At 39.4% G+C, this 18,275-nt stretch overlaps 1 protein-coding gene across 2 annotated transcripts in view; it reads left to right on the plus strand.

Annotated features, from left to right (window-relative positions):
* PTPRG (protein tyrosine phosphatase receptor type G) overlaps nt 1-18,275 on the plus strand; it is a 733,855-nt gene that overhangs the window by 534,087 nt on the left and 181,493 nt on the right. The gene's annotated exons all lie outside the window — the stretch shown is intronic.

The raw sequence follows: 18,275 nt of genomic DNA on the forward strand, positions 1-18,275 counted from the left end.
AAATGTTAATTTTGCAGCCATATTGTAAAACCTGTAAATCCATAGATTGAACTTCTTGGGGGATTTCATTAGTGTATTTCTGCAAACAGTCCATTGATGTCTAATATATAAAAATGACAGCATTCATATAGTATCATATTATTCTCTCCAACCTCAGAGCTTCAGGACAGATTGATGACCAGGCTGAAACCTGATTATAATTATCCAAATAAAAGAACAAATTAGGTGGATGGTTCCTAGCTGCATTGGGCTTTAATGCCAAACACATTTTATACTCAGTTATAATTTGCAGTTCCAAAGACCTCCCATTTAGGTTTCATTTGTAGTACAGAAGGATTTTTAAATGTACACAGTTTACTAGCCCATCTTAGAAACATGAAGCAAAAATCCGCCCATCTTAAAAGTGAAATTATGGGCCAAGCTGGCTTAAGTTGGCAACATTAGCAGCCCACTGTCAGAAACACAAAGACACCCCCAGCCAGCCATTACTATTATCACGCGCTTAAGCAAAGGGCAAACTCAGAGTCTCTTTGGAACCGATTGCCTTTGTTCCACTTAGTATCATAAAGGAGATATTGGCTGTAAAAGCTAATGGTATAAGATAGGCTTGGTAAAGGACGCCCTTTTCAGTTCCTTAGATCTTGCTCATGTAATCTTCCAGCTGAGAAGTGAGAATGTGACTCCTATTAAATGCAGTTCAGGATGTTCTGCCAAAGGCGATATTACTCCAGACCTGTGTCCGTTCCAGCAAATGAAAACCTAAATAAGTCCCACAACAGCACCGAGTGTTCTCGAAAGGACTGTGGTCTGACATTTTCACGTAAAATAAACTAACACTTATAAGTAATGGTGCATTTTCAACATGCTCATGTGACAGGTATATGAACGCGATTGGTGGGGGGGGGGGCATATTTTTGGGGGCAAGAGAGGACTCCTCATTCACCCTTCCCCAAGATAGAAAATGCCATAGCATAGTAGGAATACATTCAAAAAAACAAATTTCTAGATGATATCCTGCATATGAAATAAACTTCAGTCTTTTGTACCATCTGTATCTAGCATACTTATAAAATAGAACAAAGTGTGCATTTTTAATAAAGAAGCATGGTGTTGATTTTCTTCTTCAGTCCTCTTCTTCTTTTCTATTATTTTATAAGGTACGCAAAGTATATTATTTGTTTTTAGGAATATTTTAGTGGGGCAACAAGCATGGCCAAACATTATCTCGTGAAGCACTTTTTAGAAGAGGAAGCATTTGAGATTCTCAAAAGCACTTTCAGCGAAATGTTTTTAAATGCACATTATAATGTTAAGAAATTAACTTGAGTTATTAAAGCGGCAAGTATGTTAGACTAATAACTACTACCATCATACTTTCCCAGGTTTGAAGAGCTGCTATCACAGAGATTTAATAATTCTAATTCGAGGTTATCTTCATTAAGAATACTAAGCTTTAGAATGATTGCATGACTGATAAAAGAATTAGAAAAAATAGTTTAATATCAATTTACTCTTCTATAGGGCTTGACAATTTATCAAGTGCCTTTACCTGTATTACATGATTTGATCTTTAAGACAAATACAAGCCCTCCATATCCTTGGGTTCTAGATTTATAAATTCAGCCCAGGAATTGAAATTATTTGAAAAAAAATAAAAAAAATACAACAATATGAAATCATACAAATGAAAAAATAATACCATTGTTTGCATATCACTTACATTGTATTAGGTATTATGAGTAATCTAGAGATGAGTTAAAGTAAGCAAGAAGATGAGTATAGGCTGTATGGAAATACTACACCATTTTATATAAGGGACTTAGGCATCTGTGGATTTGGGTATCTGTGGGGTTCCTGGAACCAATCCCCTGTGGATACTGGGGATAACTGTGGGCAAATAAGGCATTGTCAATTTTATCCCACCCTCCACCTTGGCCCCAGCTTTTATTCTGGCCATTAAAAAAAAAATAGAGTTGGGGGAAAAGATCAGAGGTTAAGTAACTTGCCCAAGGTCACATGGCTGGAACTGGCACCCAGACCCTGTAGCTTTTATTCCTGTATTCTTTATTGCCTTCCAGGAAACCTGGTTTTTCTGTAGTAGTTGGCCTTTTCTTAGGTTTTATGAGTGGACAGGTTCTGTGAATATTCTAGAAGGCATGCTAAGTATGTTTATATTTTCTCTCAGAAAGCTAGCAGAGTCTGGTATCTTCCAACCTTTCATACTTACATCTCCTTGTTAACAGATGGTAGAACTGAAGGGAATGCATAAACTTGAAGGGTTGTGGTCACAGAATATGTTCTGACTCCACATATAGGGGTGTGAAGTGTAGGATGTTTTAGAAACAAAAGGCATATCCTAGTGCCACTAGACAGACACATTGTGAGATGATGCATTTTTGTTATAATTTAGAATTTAGAGTTGTTTGAAACAGGACGTATCCCTGATGCCCACCTGCCTACACATATAGTTGCATTTCTTATTTGCTCTTGAAATTCCCATGTTTAGGAATTTTCACCACTGGCACTAAAACTGGGGCCCTTGTCCGGGATTTGATGGTATGAGGAAGATTTGCCTGAATTTGTGACTCAGAGTAAAGCAATAAAATCCAGAGGTCCAGTAGTTGAAGATTCTCATAACCATCTATTTCTGCTTCACCATTAATTCTGGTGTAAGCAAGCTCTTACTGTGGAATGTCATTTTTTGATTCCTTACTAACCGTCGCTACTTCCTAGTCTTTCAAAATGGTATTTTAGGCCTGAAAATTAATTCTAAGAAAATAATTCAAATACTAGAAAAGTTGTGGCCACAAAAGTGTTGATTCCACTCTTATGATAGTGAACATTGTTAGGAAAAAAACACAAATGCCCAACATTTTGGAAATTATTAAATAAATTAGGTCCATCCTGAAGTTGGAATTATATGACCATTAAAAATTACGCTTTATGTTCTTACACAGAAAGGTGGATGGAAAAAAAAGAAAAAACTTATGTTTTTAATGACATGAGCCATGTTATCAATTAATACTGTTATTGATAAAATGTTAATACCATAAGCAAACACTGCAATTAAAAATAGCAAACACGTATATGGTTCTTATTACAAGGCAACTCATCAAAGCATTTAATGTATATATCAAGTGACTTTGAGGTAAGTAGTCATAGTACTTAAGTGATAAATCTTTTTTTTTTTTTTTTTTTTTGAGGCAGAGTCTCACTCTTTTGCCCAGGCTGGAGCGCAGTGGCACGATCTTGGCTCACCACAGCCTCCGCCGCCCAGGTTCAAGCGATTCTCCTGCCTCAGCCTCCGGAGTAGCTGGGACTACAGGCGTGCACCACCAAGCCTGGCTAATTTTTGTATTTTTAGTAGAGACAGGGTTTCACCATGTTGACCAGGCTGATCTTGAACTCCTGACATTGTGATCTTCCCACCTTGGCCTCCCAAAGTGGATAAATCTTTTAATAATGTAATTTTTAGATGAGGAAACTGGAATCTAGCTAGTAGGTCACATACCTAATAAGTGGAGGAGCAGGAATTTGAACCCCCGAACTCAGCCACAACTGCTGTTTACCCCAAATAAGGTCCACAAATCATGACACAAAATGTGTTTTTGTGTATGAAAAATTTAGAAGGGTCTGTGACCCAATTCTCAGCTCTGGTGACCTGTGTGGTGGGAATTTGGATGACTTATTCCTGTTCTAGTCTTTTCTATATCTTAAACAGAAAACCGACACTTTGGTTATTACAACATAATGCAATTTTAAGTAAATAAGCAGGAGCCGTCTTTACCCTCCTGGGATTTCCTTGTGGCCGAGTGAAAACCCACCCCTACGCTGTCATTTTATGTCTTTCAGTTTCTGTGCAGTCAGACCACAGAGAGGGGCTTTCTTCACCATGGATTTGGCATCCCTTCAGTTAGAGAGTGGATCTGGACATATGCCAGATTTGCCTGGATGTTTTTCTGCTTTCCAATCATAAGCCAAAAAAACAAAAAACAAAAACAAGAAGCACACAGGAATGTATGATTTGAATTCTGGATCTCTCAGTTCCCATCTCTTAATTTTTTAGTTGTTTGGCTAAATGCTTGGGCATTTTAGCCATGGAATAAATACTAGTAAAGACTTTATGGAATATGTAGCAGGAAGCATTTTTAAATGGTGCACTGTTTCCACTGAGCTGTGGACAGATGGGTTGTTTATAGGCTGTTTCATATCCAGCCTCCTTTTTTGTTTTGTTTCGTTTTATTTTGTTTTGGTCTTTTGCTGGTGAGAAGTAGAACCACGCTTCTTTTGTTCTTTTTCTACCTCTCTGCTCAATCTTCTTTTATATGTAATATTCTTTAAAGTATAATTTGCAATGATAAAGTGGCATCCAAAATGCTACAGGAACATGTTAAGACATTTGAAGAATCTCTTTCTTCTAGAAATATGTATGAAAATATTTGTTAATAAAAAATGATTGAGGGTTTGCTTCAGCATAATTGGAGGAGTGTGAGGATGTAGACAGAAGAAGACTGGTCATGAAGCTGAGTGATGGGTACGTAGGAGTTCATTACACTTATTCTTTCTACTTTTGTTTATGTTGAACAGTTATCATCACTTAAAAAAAATGAAGCAGTCACTTAACTAGTATCTCAGCAATTCTATTGCATCACGAGATGCAGCAAATTTAGTTTGAAAGGGTAATTTTCAGGAAAGAAAACTTTAACATAGAACTTTAGTCTGTAAAAACCAAAACAAACAACTGAAATATGGAAAATTCTGACAGGCCATCACATTGTGTGCATACGGAATCTATACCATGCCAAAGAATAACTGATTGTTCATTTCAACTTAACTTTATGATGATATTATTAATCAGTTTTGATATGTTTAATTATGGCTTTTGAGCTTTAAGCCCTTTATAAACACTTCACTGTCTTACCCTTTACTACTACACAAGTATCTGAAATGTTCACTTTGACTGCAGACTCTCAGCCTTCCAGGCCATCCTGCAGTCTCCCTTGATGCTAACTAGGAGCACTTTTCTTTCATCGTTATCCTCATGTAGAATTTGGCAGTGGCCTCCAGTGGCCTGTGAATAAAATCCAGATGTTTTAGTTTGGCCCAAACCTACCCTTGCTGATTGATTTCTTCTTCTGTGAACCACTTCCTGGGAATGGAAACACATAGAGCAAAAATAATGAACTATTTAAAAACTCTTGATACTTATTTCCAAAGTCTTCAAAAACAGTTGTATCAATTTGCACTCCCATCAAGTATGTAACTCTGCCCATTTTGCCGTACACAAATAAACAGCAGGCATTATTATCTTTCAAAATCTCTCCTGATGTAAGCCAAAGAAAACATATCTCTTTCTTTTTTTAAGTTATCATTGAGAATGGACTTTTTTTTCCTACTTTGATTGGCATTCCTTCTTTCCTATTTAAAATGTATTTGCTCGTATCTTCCCCTATTGTTATCATATTCCTTAGTAATATTTTGGTAGCAGGATAGAGGCTCATTGTGTGTTCTCACATGTAAACTTCCTGAGGGGGTCTTGTTTCTTATCCATTTTTGCATCCTTAGTGCCTGGTCTAGAGCTTAGCACAGCGTGGATACTTAAGGTAACTGTTGCCGTGTTTGGACACCTTTCTTTCTTTTTTCCTTTCTTTCCTTTCTTCCCTTTCTTTTCTTTCTTTTCTTGATGGAGACTCACTCTGTTGCCCAGGCTGGAGTGCAGTGGTGCAGTCTTGGCTCACTGCAACCTCCGCCTCCTGGGTTCAAGCAGTTCTTCTGCCTCAGCCTCCCGAGTAGCGTGGGACAGGTGCACGCCTCCACGCCTGGCTGATTTTTGTATTTTTAGTAGAGATGGGGTTTCACCATATTGGCCAGGCTGGTCCCGAACTCCTGACCTCATGATCTGCCCACCTAAGCCTCCCAAAGTGCTGGGATTACAGGCGTGAGCCACCACGCCCAGCCTGGACACCTTTCTTTGAAAAATGAAAATGAACAGAGTGGTGTCCATTTTGAGTGGGTATTTCTATAATACTGGTTGCTAGGAAATCTGGTTTTTTTTCCCCTCTGCAGAATAAATCATCACTACTCTCTGCCAGTGACCCCTGGAGAGGTCTGAGAGGTCAGTGGCTACAACACAGGAATAATTGTCCTTCTGATTTGTAAGCTTTGTTCCCCATATCAGGAGCATTGGTTAGGAAAAAGAAGTGTATTGTGCTGAAATCTAAAAGTTGCTCATATTACAGGGCACCTACCAGTAATTTCTCATGCCATCATCTAAATTGAAGACTTAGTATTGTTAACAAGTTTTGAAAAGGCATTTTTTAGCTTGTTCCTCTAGATTATTTAGTGGCATTTTCCCCCACTGGTACTAAAAATCAGGAGTTAAATCACAAGTCTTTTTGTTATATCCTACCAGCCCATCTTTTGTGGCATCCTGCTTCTCTTCTTTTCTTCCTGTAAAAGAAGATTTTTGAACTTATAAAATCACTTTTTAAAATAGACATTTTTTCCTAACCCTCAGCTGTTCCTCATCAAGTTTTTTTTTTTAATTTATTTTGTGTTTCCAGCTATTGGAACATTCAACCTCAAGACTGTGATCTTTCTGTGGCATGCTTGGACTCATAGCACGCGGAAAGGAAGCCTGTCTTGTGCATTGTTCTAGGACAAAGTCCATTAAGTGAAGGTCTTAATAAAATATTGAAGGTCTTAATGAAATACTCTCAACCCTCACCAGCTCCCCACCAGTGCTAAGCAGGGTTTTGCCTTCTCCTCCCACATGTCTAACTAGAATTCTTCTAAAGGAATAAACTAAGAGCAAAATAAAAGTTATCCATCTCCAGTGCCTGGGATTCCGGTCTCACGGTTTTTAAACCTTTTTCCTGTTTCCATAGTCTGAGGTGTGCCTAGAAAGGCCAGCCCTAGAAAGGAATACATAATTATCTTCTAGTTTGCTCCATCTCCTTGGTTCCCATGAAGAAATTTCAAGCCTATGATGCCTTCTCCTACAGATAGATCCTCTTTTCATTCTGATGTCATTTTGTGACAGATGGTGAATAAAAGCAGCAAGCCCAGGCCAGGTGGCAGAGTATCTGTGTCTGCATTTTGATGACACCTGTCATCGGAGAATCTAGGCACACAGGCTGGGGCAGCATCCATGGACGAGGCAGAGGAAGTGGGTAGCCTAGAAACTCCACCAGCTGAGGAGTTGTTTCGTGGTCTCAACAGCTTATAGAGTGTTGATGTAATTTTGCAGGTAGACCCAAACCTTTAAGCAACCTGCATTTTACCAAGAGTTGCTCATCATTTCAGCCTCTCACTCGCTATTCTCACCATCAGATGCAGAATCCTGTTGCAATAAAATCATAAATGAAATAAAAGCACAGTCAAAACTGTGCCATCCCTCTAATTAACCAATGTTGTTAGCTCAGGGTCTAGAGTATTAGGTATATTTTTGTTACTTTATGGAGCCTAAGCTTGCTGCTACATGGGAGGGAGCTCTACTTGCTTTACTTCCTGCCAAAACACAAGATGCACTTTATGACAATACTGATTTGGAACCTTCTAGGGATTTTTTTGTTTTAATTGCCAATGGCAGAAGGACACTACTATGGTACTATTTTATACAACTCATGGACTCAGGCACAGTGTCATGGTGAAATGATTGTATATAGCCCTGCTGGCCTTCCATCTCGTACTCCTTCCATGATTTGTGGTTATTGTCTTCTTTTGCTTTGTTTTGTCAGCCAAATATGAGATTTGAGCATGAAATCGTATAGTTTTAGAAATTCCAGAATACTTCTTTAATCCCTGAAAGTCAGTACAATTCTACCTAAGGACTTTCAGCCCTTTGCCTTGTTATCTGAAAATTGTCTTTCTCTGGATAATTATCTTGACTTTATTTATTTGTTCATTCAGTTATCCACTTAGCAAATTATGATGAAGTACCTTGTATGCAACAGGCAGTAATAGCCTATTTCGTAGCAATTTCAATGTCCAGTGGAGAAATGTAGACTAGTATTTGTGTTTACGCCAGTTGAGGACCTTTTTAAATAGTGGACTTGAGCTTAACTCTCTGCTTCTTCTTGCTTTTGATGAGGAACAGAATTCACTTACACATTTCACTGGGAAAAGACCTTCCCATGTGCATTACTACTAGCGGGAACAAAAGCTGGAATTGATGGTCTGCAAGGTCATATGTCATCATATGTCAAAAACTTCAGAGCTTTGCAGATTTTTTTAACCTTGCATTATGCTGGGATTATTGCATTGTTCTAGAACTATTGCATTGAAAAAAGCCTAGAAGTGTAGTAATCAAAACAATAACATTGCTTATATCTAGGTAATAGGATACATTTTTATTTTTAGTTTGCCTATTCATCTTTCCTAATTTCTTTGCAGTTTATTATACAATAAAGAAATCATCATTACTTAAACAATATAGTTCAGGCAAGAAACGCCTCAGTTAACTGTGGTCATTTTGGAATGGTGAATTGCTGTATTTTTTATTAATGGATCTGGAAACTTCATTGCTATAGCGTGATGTTGGGGGAATGAAACAGTTGTTCATAGATATTTATGGATGGAGCTACACAAAGACAAATAACATGTTTTAGTCATTGTCAGTGGGAAAATTGGTTGTATTTCCAGGGCATCCGTATTAGCAGGAGTAGCCAAATAGCTATATTAATGTTCTGGTGTGTGATTTGAGTTAATTACTGCCATAGTTTTGTTAGACTTCGACATGATTTCTTTTCCAGCAAATAAAACTTGAGAAAATTCAAGATTGGTATTAATTATGTTGCTCCAAATGAATTTCTAATGTAGACACCTAAAATCAACAACTGTAAAGCCATACTGTCAATAGGAGAGTGAAGATCTCCTAGCATAGACATATCATAGAAAAACCTCATTTTGATTTTCACCTCCTTTCAGATAAGATTAGTTTACTTGTCTAGAGAGGCATTTAAGAATAGAAGATTTCCTGAAGACTTTCTCTAGGAGAGGCTGATGGAATTGCCTCTGGGTGCATAAGAAATTAGCTTAAAGGGAACATATGCTAGGGCCACAATATGGGTGGATTTGGTATTATTCAGTCTGGGCAGTTGAGGTTCTACAAATCACAGATTCTACAGTTTTTAGTGATACCATGGAATCTTTGAGGTATAATTTGTGAATCAGGAGCTAGTCAGTTGCCCAACATTCATATGTCAACCTAGATCTCTTGGTGTCTTCTCAAGGTCATTAAATCATTCACTAAACGTTTAATGAACATTCTACTATGTGCCTAGGGAACAACAATGAATATGACAGATGCAAGCTATGCTTTAAGGATGTCTGGTAGGATTAGTTTTGTAGAAACATTAACACATTTAGGGATTTTTTCTACCTTATAAACATCAAGACTGTATCACAGTAACTGATCTTTATAGTCATCCTCTAAAAATGAAGTTCCTAAATTTTATTTTCATGGTGACCTTACTAATCTATATATGTGTGTCTCCCAGATAAAACTTTTATCTATAGCAAAACTGAAAAGAAGGTGATATGGGCAGATTTTCTAAATCTATAGTTTTGCCATCATGGAAACAGAGGTAGAACCTAGAGAAGGTTGGGGAGGGCATCGCCAATTCACAGTGAGTGAATTTTCTTTGTTACTGGACTCTAACATCACAGTTGGGTAGCACCTTTGTGGAACATCTCAGCAGACACCATACACTAAGCAGAGCATTGCTGAAAGTCGTAACTCAGGAAAGTGAGATCAGAGTGCGGGATCTCTTGTCAGATATCCAACAGCTAAATGTTGTCTGTCCTGGGGCATTAATAGATAATTGTCTTATAGTCCTAGTCCTGAATTTTTTTGGTCCCCTGCAAACTCTTAAAGGCTTTTTTTTTTTTTTGTGGCAGGATCTCACTGTTGCCCAGGCTGGGGTGCAGTGGCGCAATCACGGTTCACCGCAGCCTTGACCTCCCCCAGGGTTCTAGCAGTCCTCCCACACCAGCCTCCCCAGTAGCTGGGGCTACGGGCATGTGCCACCATGCCTTGCTAACTTTTGTATGTTTTGTAGAGATGGGGTTTCACCAAGCCCTCTTGATATCTTTTGTGAAACTATACACACCTCTAGGAACAGAAACAGACAGTCTTGTGTTTCATCTGGCCTGGCTTCCTCTGATGGGAGTCATATACCTAAGAGTATTTTAATTGTATCTATTTCCATAGCCCTGAGTATCTTTGGGTGTATGACTTATATCCAGTCTCCTTTCTAAGGAATCATATGGTTTCCATAGGAAGAATATAATGGTCGATATTAATACAGGAACCTTATTGAAGAGGAAAATGATAACTGCCTTTTCTGGATTACCTTCACTGGCAATATAAGTGTCAGGCTACTCTCAGCATTAAGAACTTGATTTCCTATTTTGAACCAGGATCTCTCTCACCTGTAAGTTAGAGGTGTTCCAATTAAGAGAAATGTGAAACAGTTATAGAAATAGAAACGACAGTCATATGGTTGGTTATATCTCACTTTTCACAGTTGGCATCCCTGTTAAGAATTATGTTTCCATCCAGATCTTGTCCATAGAATCAGATTCGTAGTTACATCATGGGAGCCAACTGTTCCAGTGATCTATATGGCAAATCACTCATACCATGAAGCATACTTCTATAATATGATTGGTCACCTCCTAATGTGAGATTTTTGTGTCCCCAAGGTTTCATTAAAAGGAAGCTTCTGGGCTATTAAAGATGCATTGATATGCCTACAGCACAATAAATGCACATGAAATACTCCCATAACAGATAACACAAAGAAGATAGCTTTTTATAACTCAAACAAAATGTTTCTAAGTCCCAGGCAATAACCTGCTAACTTGAAGACATGTTTATTTCTGCTATAAATACCAGTGTATAAAATGGATTAAGACCCCTCTGGAGATTTTTTTCCATGTGAATTGAATTTTGAATAATATATGGTACATACTACAGTGAAAGTTTCCTAACTGATCTTGTAACAGAGAAAATGTACAAAACACATATTTTGGTGTCTGAATACTGATATTCTCTTCTCAAACTGGAAAACTAACCAGAGTCACGGTCAAAGATAAAACAGTAAAAACTCATATTTGTTTATTCATCCATTCATTCATTACATGTTTATTGAGCACCTATTTGTGCTAGCCAGTGTACTACTTACTAAATTCCCATTCTTCTGTGACTGAGAGAAAAAGCTTTTAATCAATGCCTTATAGACTTTTTAGCATATGCTGATGATAAATCCATGGAAATCTCTGCACTCTCACTCAGACTCTAATGGAAAGTATGCCAGTTAGTCATTTATTACCTCTGAGTTACAAGTTTGCCTTTTCTTGCCCAACTTTGTAATCTTGGTGTAGAACCCTGGAAACATTTCTCTCTCTCTTTTTTTTTTATATTATTATTAAAGTTTTGGGTTACATGTGCAGAATGTGCAGGTTTGTTACATATGTATACACGTGCCCCGGTGGTTTGCTGCACCCATCAACCCGTCACCTACGTTAGATATTTCTTCTAATGTTATCCCTCCCCCAGCCCCCCACCCTGCAACAGGCCCTGGTGTGTGATATTTCCCCGCTGTGTCCATGTGTCCTCATTGTTCAGCTCCCACTTAAGAGTGAGAACATGCAGTGTTTGGTTTTCTGTCCTTGTGATAGTTTGCTGAGAATGATGGTTTCCAGCTTCATCCATGTCCGTGCAAAGGAGATGAACTCATCCTTTTTAATGGCTGCATAGTATTCCATGGTATATATGTACCACATTTTCTAAATCCATTCTATCATTGATGGACATTTGGGTTGGTTCCAAGTCTTTGCTATTGTGAATAGTGCCTCAATAAACATATGTGTGCATGTGTCTTTATTGTAGAATGATTTATAATCTTTTGAGTATATGCCCAGTAATGGGATTGCTGGGTTAAATGGTATTTCTAGTTCTAGACCCTTGAGGAATCACCACACTGTCTTCCACAATGGTTGAACTAATTTACACTCCCTCCAACAGTGTAAAAGCGTTCCTATTTCTCCACATCCTCTCCAGCATCTTTTGTTTCCTGACTTCGTAATGATCCCCATTCTAACTGGTGTGAGACGGTATCTCATTGTGGTTTTGATTTGCATTTCTCTAATGACCAGTGATGATGAGCTTTTTTTCATGTGTCTGTTGGCTGCATAAATGTCTTTTGAGAAGTGTCTGTTCATATCCTTTGACCATTTTTTGATGGGGTTGTTTTTTTCTTGTAAATTTGTTTAATTTCTTTGTAGATACTAGATATTAGCCCTTTGTCAGATGGATAGATTGCAAAAATTTTCTCCAATTCTGTAGGTTGCCTGTTCACCCTGATGATAGTTTCTTTTGCTGTACAGAAGCTCTTTAGTTTAATTAGATCCCATTTGTCAATTTTGGCTTTTGTTGCCATTGCTTTTGATGTTTTAGACATGAAGTCTTTGCCAATGCCTATGCCCTGAATGGTATTGCCCAGGTTTTCTTCTAGGATTTTTATGGTCCTAGGTCTTACATTTAAGTCTTTGATCCATCTTGAGTTGATTTTTGTATAAGGTGTAAGGAAGGGGTCCAGTTTCAGTTCTCTGCATGTGGCTAGCCAGTTTTCCCAACACCATTTATTAAATACGGAATCTTTTCCCCATTGCTTGTGTGTGTCAGGTTTGTCAAAGATCAGATGATTGTAGCTGTGTGGTGTTATTTCTGAGGCCTCCGTTCTGTTTTATTGGACTATATATCTGTTTTGGTACCAGTACCGTGCTGTTTTGGTTACTGTAGCCTTGCAGTATAGTTTGAAGTCAGATAGCGTGATGCCTCCAGCTTTGTTCTTCTTGCCCAGGATTGTCTTGGCTATGCAGGCTCTTTTTTGGTTCCATATGAAGTTTAAAGTAGTTTTTTTCCCACATTCCTCCTTTAATAGCTGGTGCAGCAGTGGGTTGTGCCTGTAGAGGACACTGGGGGCACTGCAGAGGGAAGTCAGAGGTGGGGCTTTGCCTCCTGCTCTCTTTGCTGCTTAAGGGCCCTGTAGGCAGCTGATCAGCAAGAGGGAGGCCCAGCCAGTGCCACTCATCTCAGCAGCTCTCAAAACAGCTGCAGCCCACACCCTCCAGCAGATGTCTTTCCGGGCTGCTCCTTCTAACCTATGCTTTCTGGTAAATTTTTCCACAACCCAGTGAGCCACTCTTCTGGGTATGTGCTGGTCAGCTCTCACTCCACAGAGTTTCTTCATTACCTAGTGGGCCATTCCTATAAACCATCACCAGCACACCCTCTGGCAGTTTCTTTGCCACAGGTTCCATGTTCCTGTGACATTCATGCCCTCTCAAGGTCTAAATATCAGCCTTTGCACAGAGGGCCCTCTTCTGAGTTCTTAGTTTCTTCCTTATTCGGTAGCTCTCTCTCTCTATTCTAGAAATAATGGCTTTTTTTTTTTTTTTTGCAGTAGCTTTTCCTGTACCCCTTAGAGACCCCCCTCCCCATTTTTGGTAGTTACCTATCTTTTACTTGTCAGCAATTCTTTATATATTAAATTTTCCCTGCTCAAATTACTGACATGGTTTCTCTCTCCTGACAGGACCCTAACTGAAAGAGATGTGCTAAGAGAGAAGCCACCTACAAAAAGAATTGCCACCAAACTACCAACTTGTGACTAACAGCTATTTTGTTCAGCATGCTCAATAATTGATTTTAGTCTGATTACATCGGGCATTCCATAATCAGGTGCTGAATATTTTCCCCAGCGCGACTTTATTGAGTACAAAATAAATAAATGCCCTCTTATGCTTCCATAATATGAAGGCATTTATCCACTCAGTAGAGATTGTTTCAGTAACGTCTGCAGGCTTGGCATTGGAGTAGATGCTTTAAAAAAAAAAAAAAAGGAATGCTACGCTCTACCTTGCAAATTTTTCAGAGAGACAGGACTTCTGTGTGTGAAAAGTGCAATAGGGTTTGCAAGGCAGCATACAGTCCCATTAGCATTTGTATTGCTTCATATTTCTAGACTAAGTGATGTTGCAGAACACCAGTATTCTGTTCTATACAATCCGTTCACATTTCTAAGAGCATGAGCGTTCATTTGTCTTTTCAATTGTTTCCCACTTTCTCTGCATACACAGTACTTGCTGGTAGAAATTGCGAGGGCTGTAAGTTGGTAGGTTCTCTGTAATCAATGAAAATAAATAGTTTCTGACACTAGATCTTTGAAATGGTGTCTGAATATGCACACTTTGGGGCTTTAGGAGGCATCTCTTTGGCTGTATAAATTACTGGAAGCAAGCTGTGTGGGATGAAGCAGGAGAGCTTGTGGAATGTCATTGTTTTAGAGATTGTAGGGCTCTGTGGGAAGTGATTCTAGCTTTGGAACTTTACACAGCCAAGATTCTTGGAGCCAGATGTAGGGAGTCTGGTTTCTCTTCATACATGTACACTGTATGGAATAATATTTAAGATGTTATTATGCCAGAATTGTTGTAGTGAGTTCCTTGAGTGGAACTGTGTCTCCTTCTCTGTGCATTTCTTGTAGAGAAGTTAAGTCAAATCAACAGGCAGTGCCTGCGGAGCTCGGAAACTGTTGGTGAACGTGGTATTCTGGAATCCTTGTGGTACTCTGGAATCCACGAGGCCAGCCTTTCCCAGAACATCCTTTGAGGAGCACTACTCCTGGAAGATGCTCCACCTCGATCAAGTCCTGGAAAGTGCTGTCTAGTCTAGCACAGCTTCCTCTTAGAGACTGACAGTGTGCTTTAACATAATAAAGGCTGTCTGATAAAGACTGAAGTAAAAAGAATCTGTCATTTTCTTTTCTTTTTAGAGACAAGGTCTTTCCCTGTCACCCAGGCTGGAGTGCGGTGTCATGGTCATAGCTCACTGCAGCCTGGAACCTCCTAGGCTCAAGGAATTCTCTCATCTTAGCCTCCAAGTAGCTGAGACTACAGGTACGCATCACCAAGCCTGGCTATTTTCAAATTTTTAGTAGGGACAGGGTCTCACTGTGTTGTCCAGGCTGGTCTTGAACTCCTGGCCTCAGGTGACCCTCTGGCCTCGGCCTCCCAAAGTGCTGGGATTATAGGCGTGAGCCACCACCGGGCCCATTTTCTAACATAGTATTCCAGAAATATCATTGTCACCCTGGATCTTTTTTTCCTTTAAATGTCAGTTGTCCCACAGAAACATTGTTTTCCGTATGCAAATTGAGGATGTTGATTTTGCATATCTGTCCTCAAAGCCCTCATCTACGTGTATGTATGTATGAATCTGTAGGACTTAAACATTTTTGTTCTGGTGTTCTCTGCCATTCTTAAGGATTTGAATGATTAGATAAATGAGGCCTAAAGAGGAAACCATGCATGTGAGTTATAGGAATTATGATGAGTAGGCAGTGGCTTGGGTTGTACCAGAAACACCATGGCCCCAGGTTTAAGCCCAGTCACTACCACTTTCTTTTTTTCTTCTTTTTTTTTTTTTTTGAAGTGGAGTTTCACTCTGTCGCCCACGCTGGAGTGCAGTGGTGTGATCTTGGCTCACCGACTGCAACCTCTGCCTCCCAGATTCAAGTGATTCTCCTGCCTCAGCCTCCTGAGTAGCTGGGATTACAGGCACGCACCACCATGCGCAGCTAACTTTTGTATTTTTACTAGAGGTGGGTTTCACTATGTTGGCCAGGCTGGTCTCAAACTCCTGACCTCAAGCAATCCACCCACCTCGGCCTCCCAAAGTGCTGGGATTACAGGCGTGAGCCATCCCGCCCTGCCAGTCACTACTACTTTCTAGCTACGCCTTTAGGCAAACATTGGTTCTCTCAAAGTCTTAATTGCCAGAGCTGTTATATGAGAATGATTATTTGCTCTAACTCTTAGGGTTGTTGTAGATAAAGAGAAATAATGAATGTAAAGCACTAGTATAGTGAATGGTCCTTTATAAGCTCCCGGTAGATATTAACTGTTACTATTATTTGAGGAACAGATTGCTTCTAGCATTTGAGGTAGACCTTTGCGAGTCCTACCTGGGCATTAGAGGCAGGGACTGCAGTCACTTTTGCTAAGTTTTCAGAGGTTCTGTTGGTGAAATGAAAGATGTCACAACTGATATCAGGGTAACACCTGGAAACATTACCATGTCCCTAAGATGTATGTACGTTCGTGTCTGTGAGTAGTGGTCCTGAAGGAATGGGAAAGAAAAACAGCAACTCAAACCTGAGGTGACTTCTCCAGTTTGGTGTCAGATGTCCATGCTTGACTCTTCTTCTGCGACTATTTCTTTGGAGGTCACTTTGGAGTGTATGTCTTTAGGTCTCTTTCACCTTTCAGAGCAGACCATGCCACCTGAAGTCCTGTTGATTATAGAGAATCATATGTATCACAATTCTTGGGGCAAAAAAAAAATGATTCATGTCTGAGAGATGCTTTAACTTTGGGCCTGTTTGGGAAACCAGCTTCTTAGGTTTAGTGCAACATCTTCTTGTGCTCCTTACCCAGGTCAGGCTCCCAGAAGTTTGCTGAGAAATTCCATATTGGCATCTCCTGACCCCATCCAGCTCCACATGGGAGGAGAAGTAGATTAAAGATTAGCTGTGTGGGAATATGGCCTGTTCCTATTACCCGCCACAGAGGAGTCCAGCTGTGGTTTGACAGCATCTGACACTGTGTCAGAAACACAGCAGCCAGCTGGAAACCGATCAGCATGACTCTAGTTCCTGCCACTCACCCTAGGTTACTCTTTGCTGAAATGCTTACTGTGATATATTTAAATACTTATTTATAATTTAATCAGTTATACATCTGATACAAATGTGCCAAATTTGATATATACACAGATCCAAATCGTAAAATACACATACCAAATTATATATAAATATATGAAAATTGACATGCAGTATATCAACATTTGAATACAATGTGTTTTTGAAATGCAGATCACTTTTTCTGGTTCTAAAAATAATCATGCTTGTACAAATGTCAAGCAACATGAGGGACTATTAAGGAAAAGGGGATCCTACCCTCTGGAGGGAACCAGTAAGGTTTGCCTTTCTGCTGTCAGAAGTTTTAAAAACACCTATAAATATGTTACCTGAATAAAACAAAACTACTATAAAGTGGTTTTGACCCTAGTAATATGTAATAATCATGTCTTGATATTAGAAGATACAGACTTTCCTCATCCTTTTTAACTACTTCATAGTTGACACTAAATGGTGATGCCATAATTCATAGTAGGTAGCTATTTATGGATTTATTAGAGTAACTTCAGATTGTCATCCTCTGATAAAAAATACTGATACGTTGTATTGATATGTTTATGCCCATATCCACTTATCCACATTATTTTTTTGAAGTCTTAGAAGTGGCTTTCCGAGCGGGTGCGGTGGCTCGCACCCGTAATGCCAGCACTTTGGGAGGCCGAGGTGGGCAGATCACCTGAGGTCAGGAGTTTGAGACCAGCCTGGCCAACATGGTGAAACCCCATCTCTACTAAAAATACAAAACTTACCTGGACATGGTGGCACATGCCTGTGATCCCAGCTACTTGGGAGGCGGAGGCAGGAGAATCACTTGAACTTGGGAGGCGGAGGCTGCAGTGAGCCAAGATCGCACCACTACACTCCAGCCTGGGCAACCGAGTGAGGCTTTGTCTCAAACAAAAACAAAAACAAAAAAACACGTAGATTTCCTAGGTTAACAAGTATACTCAGTTTTAATTTTGAAAGGCTGTTGTTCATGTAATTCCCTTAACCAAGTACACGGGTAATCAGTTGACCATATTCTCATTAACACAGGGCATTTTTGTTGTTGTTGTTTAGGAGTCATTATTTTATCTTACAAGTTTCTTGTGCTTTTATGATATTCTTTCTCTTTCCTACATGTAGTAGCCAAAGTACTTCGTATACTTCAACTATTTGAGTTATGTAACAGAGTCAGTAAGAAGCCGAATAAGGAATGTTAACCTCTAAACATACCAAGATAATTTTTTTAATGTGTTTATTTATTTATTTGAGACAGGATCTTGCTCTGTCTCTGAGGCTGGAGTGCATTAGTGCAATCATAAGTCACTGCAGCCTCGAACTCTTGAGCCGAGGCAATCCTTCCATCTCAACCTCCTGAGCAGCTAGGACAGGTGCATGCCACGTTGCCCTACTAATTTTTAGTTTTTTGTAGAGACAGGGTTCACTATGTTGTCCAGGTTGGTCTTGAACTCCTGGCCTCAAGCAATCCTCCCATCTCAGCCTCCCAGTGTGCTGGGATTACAG

The sequence above is a fragment of the Pan paniscus genome, chromosome 2, assembly GCF_029289425.2.
Source record: "Pan paniscus chromosome 2, NHGRI_mPanPan1-v2.0_pri, whole genome shotgun sequence".
NCBI lineage: Eukaryota > Metazoa > Chordata > Mammalia > Primates > Hominidae > Pan > Pan paniscus.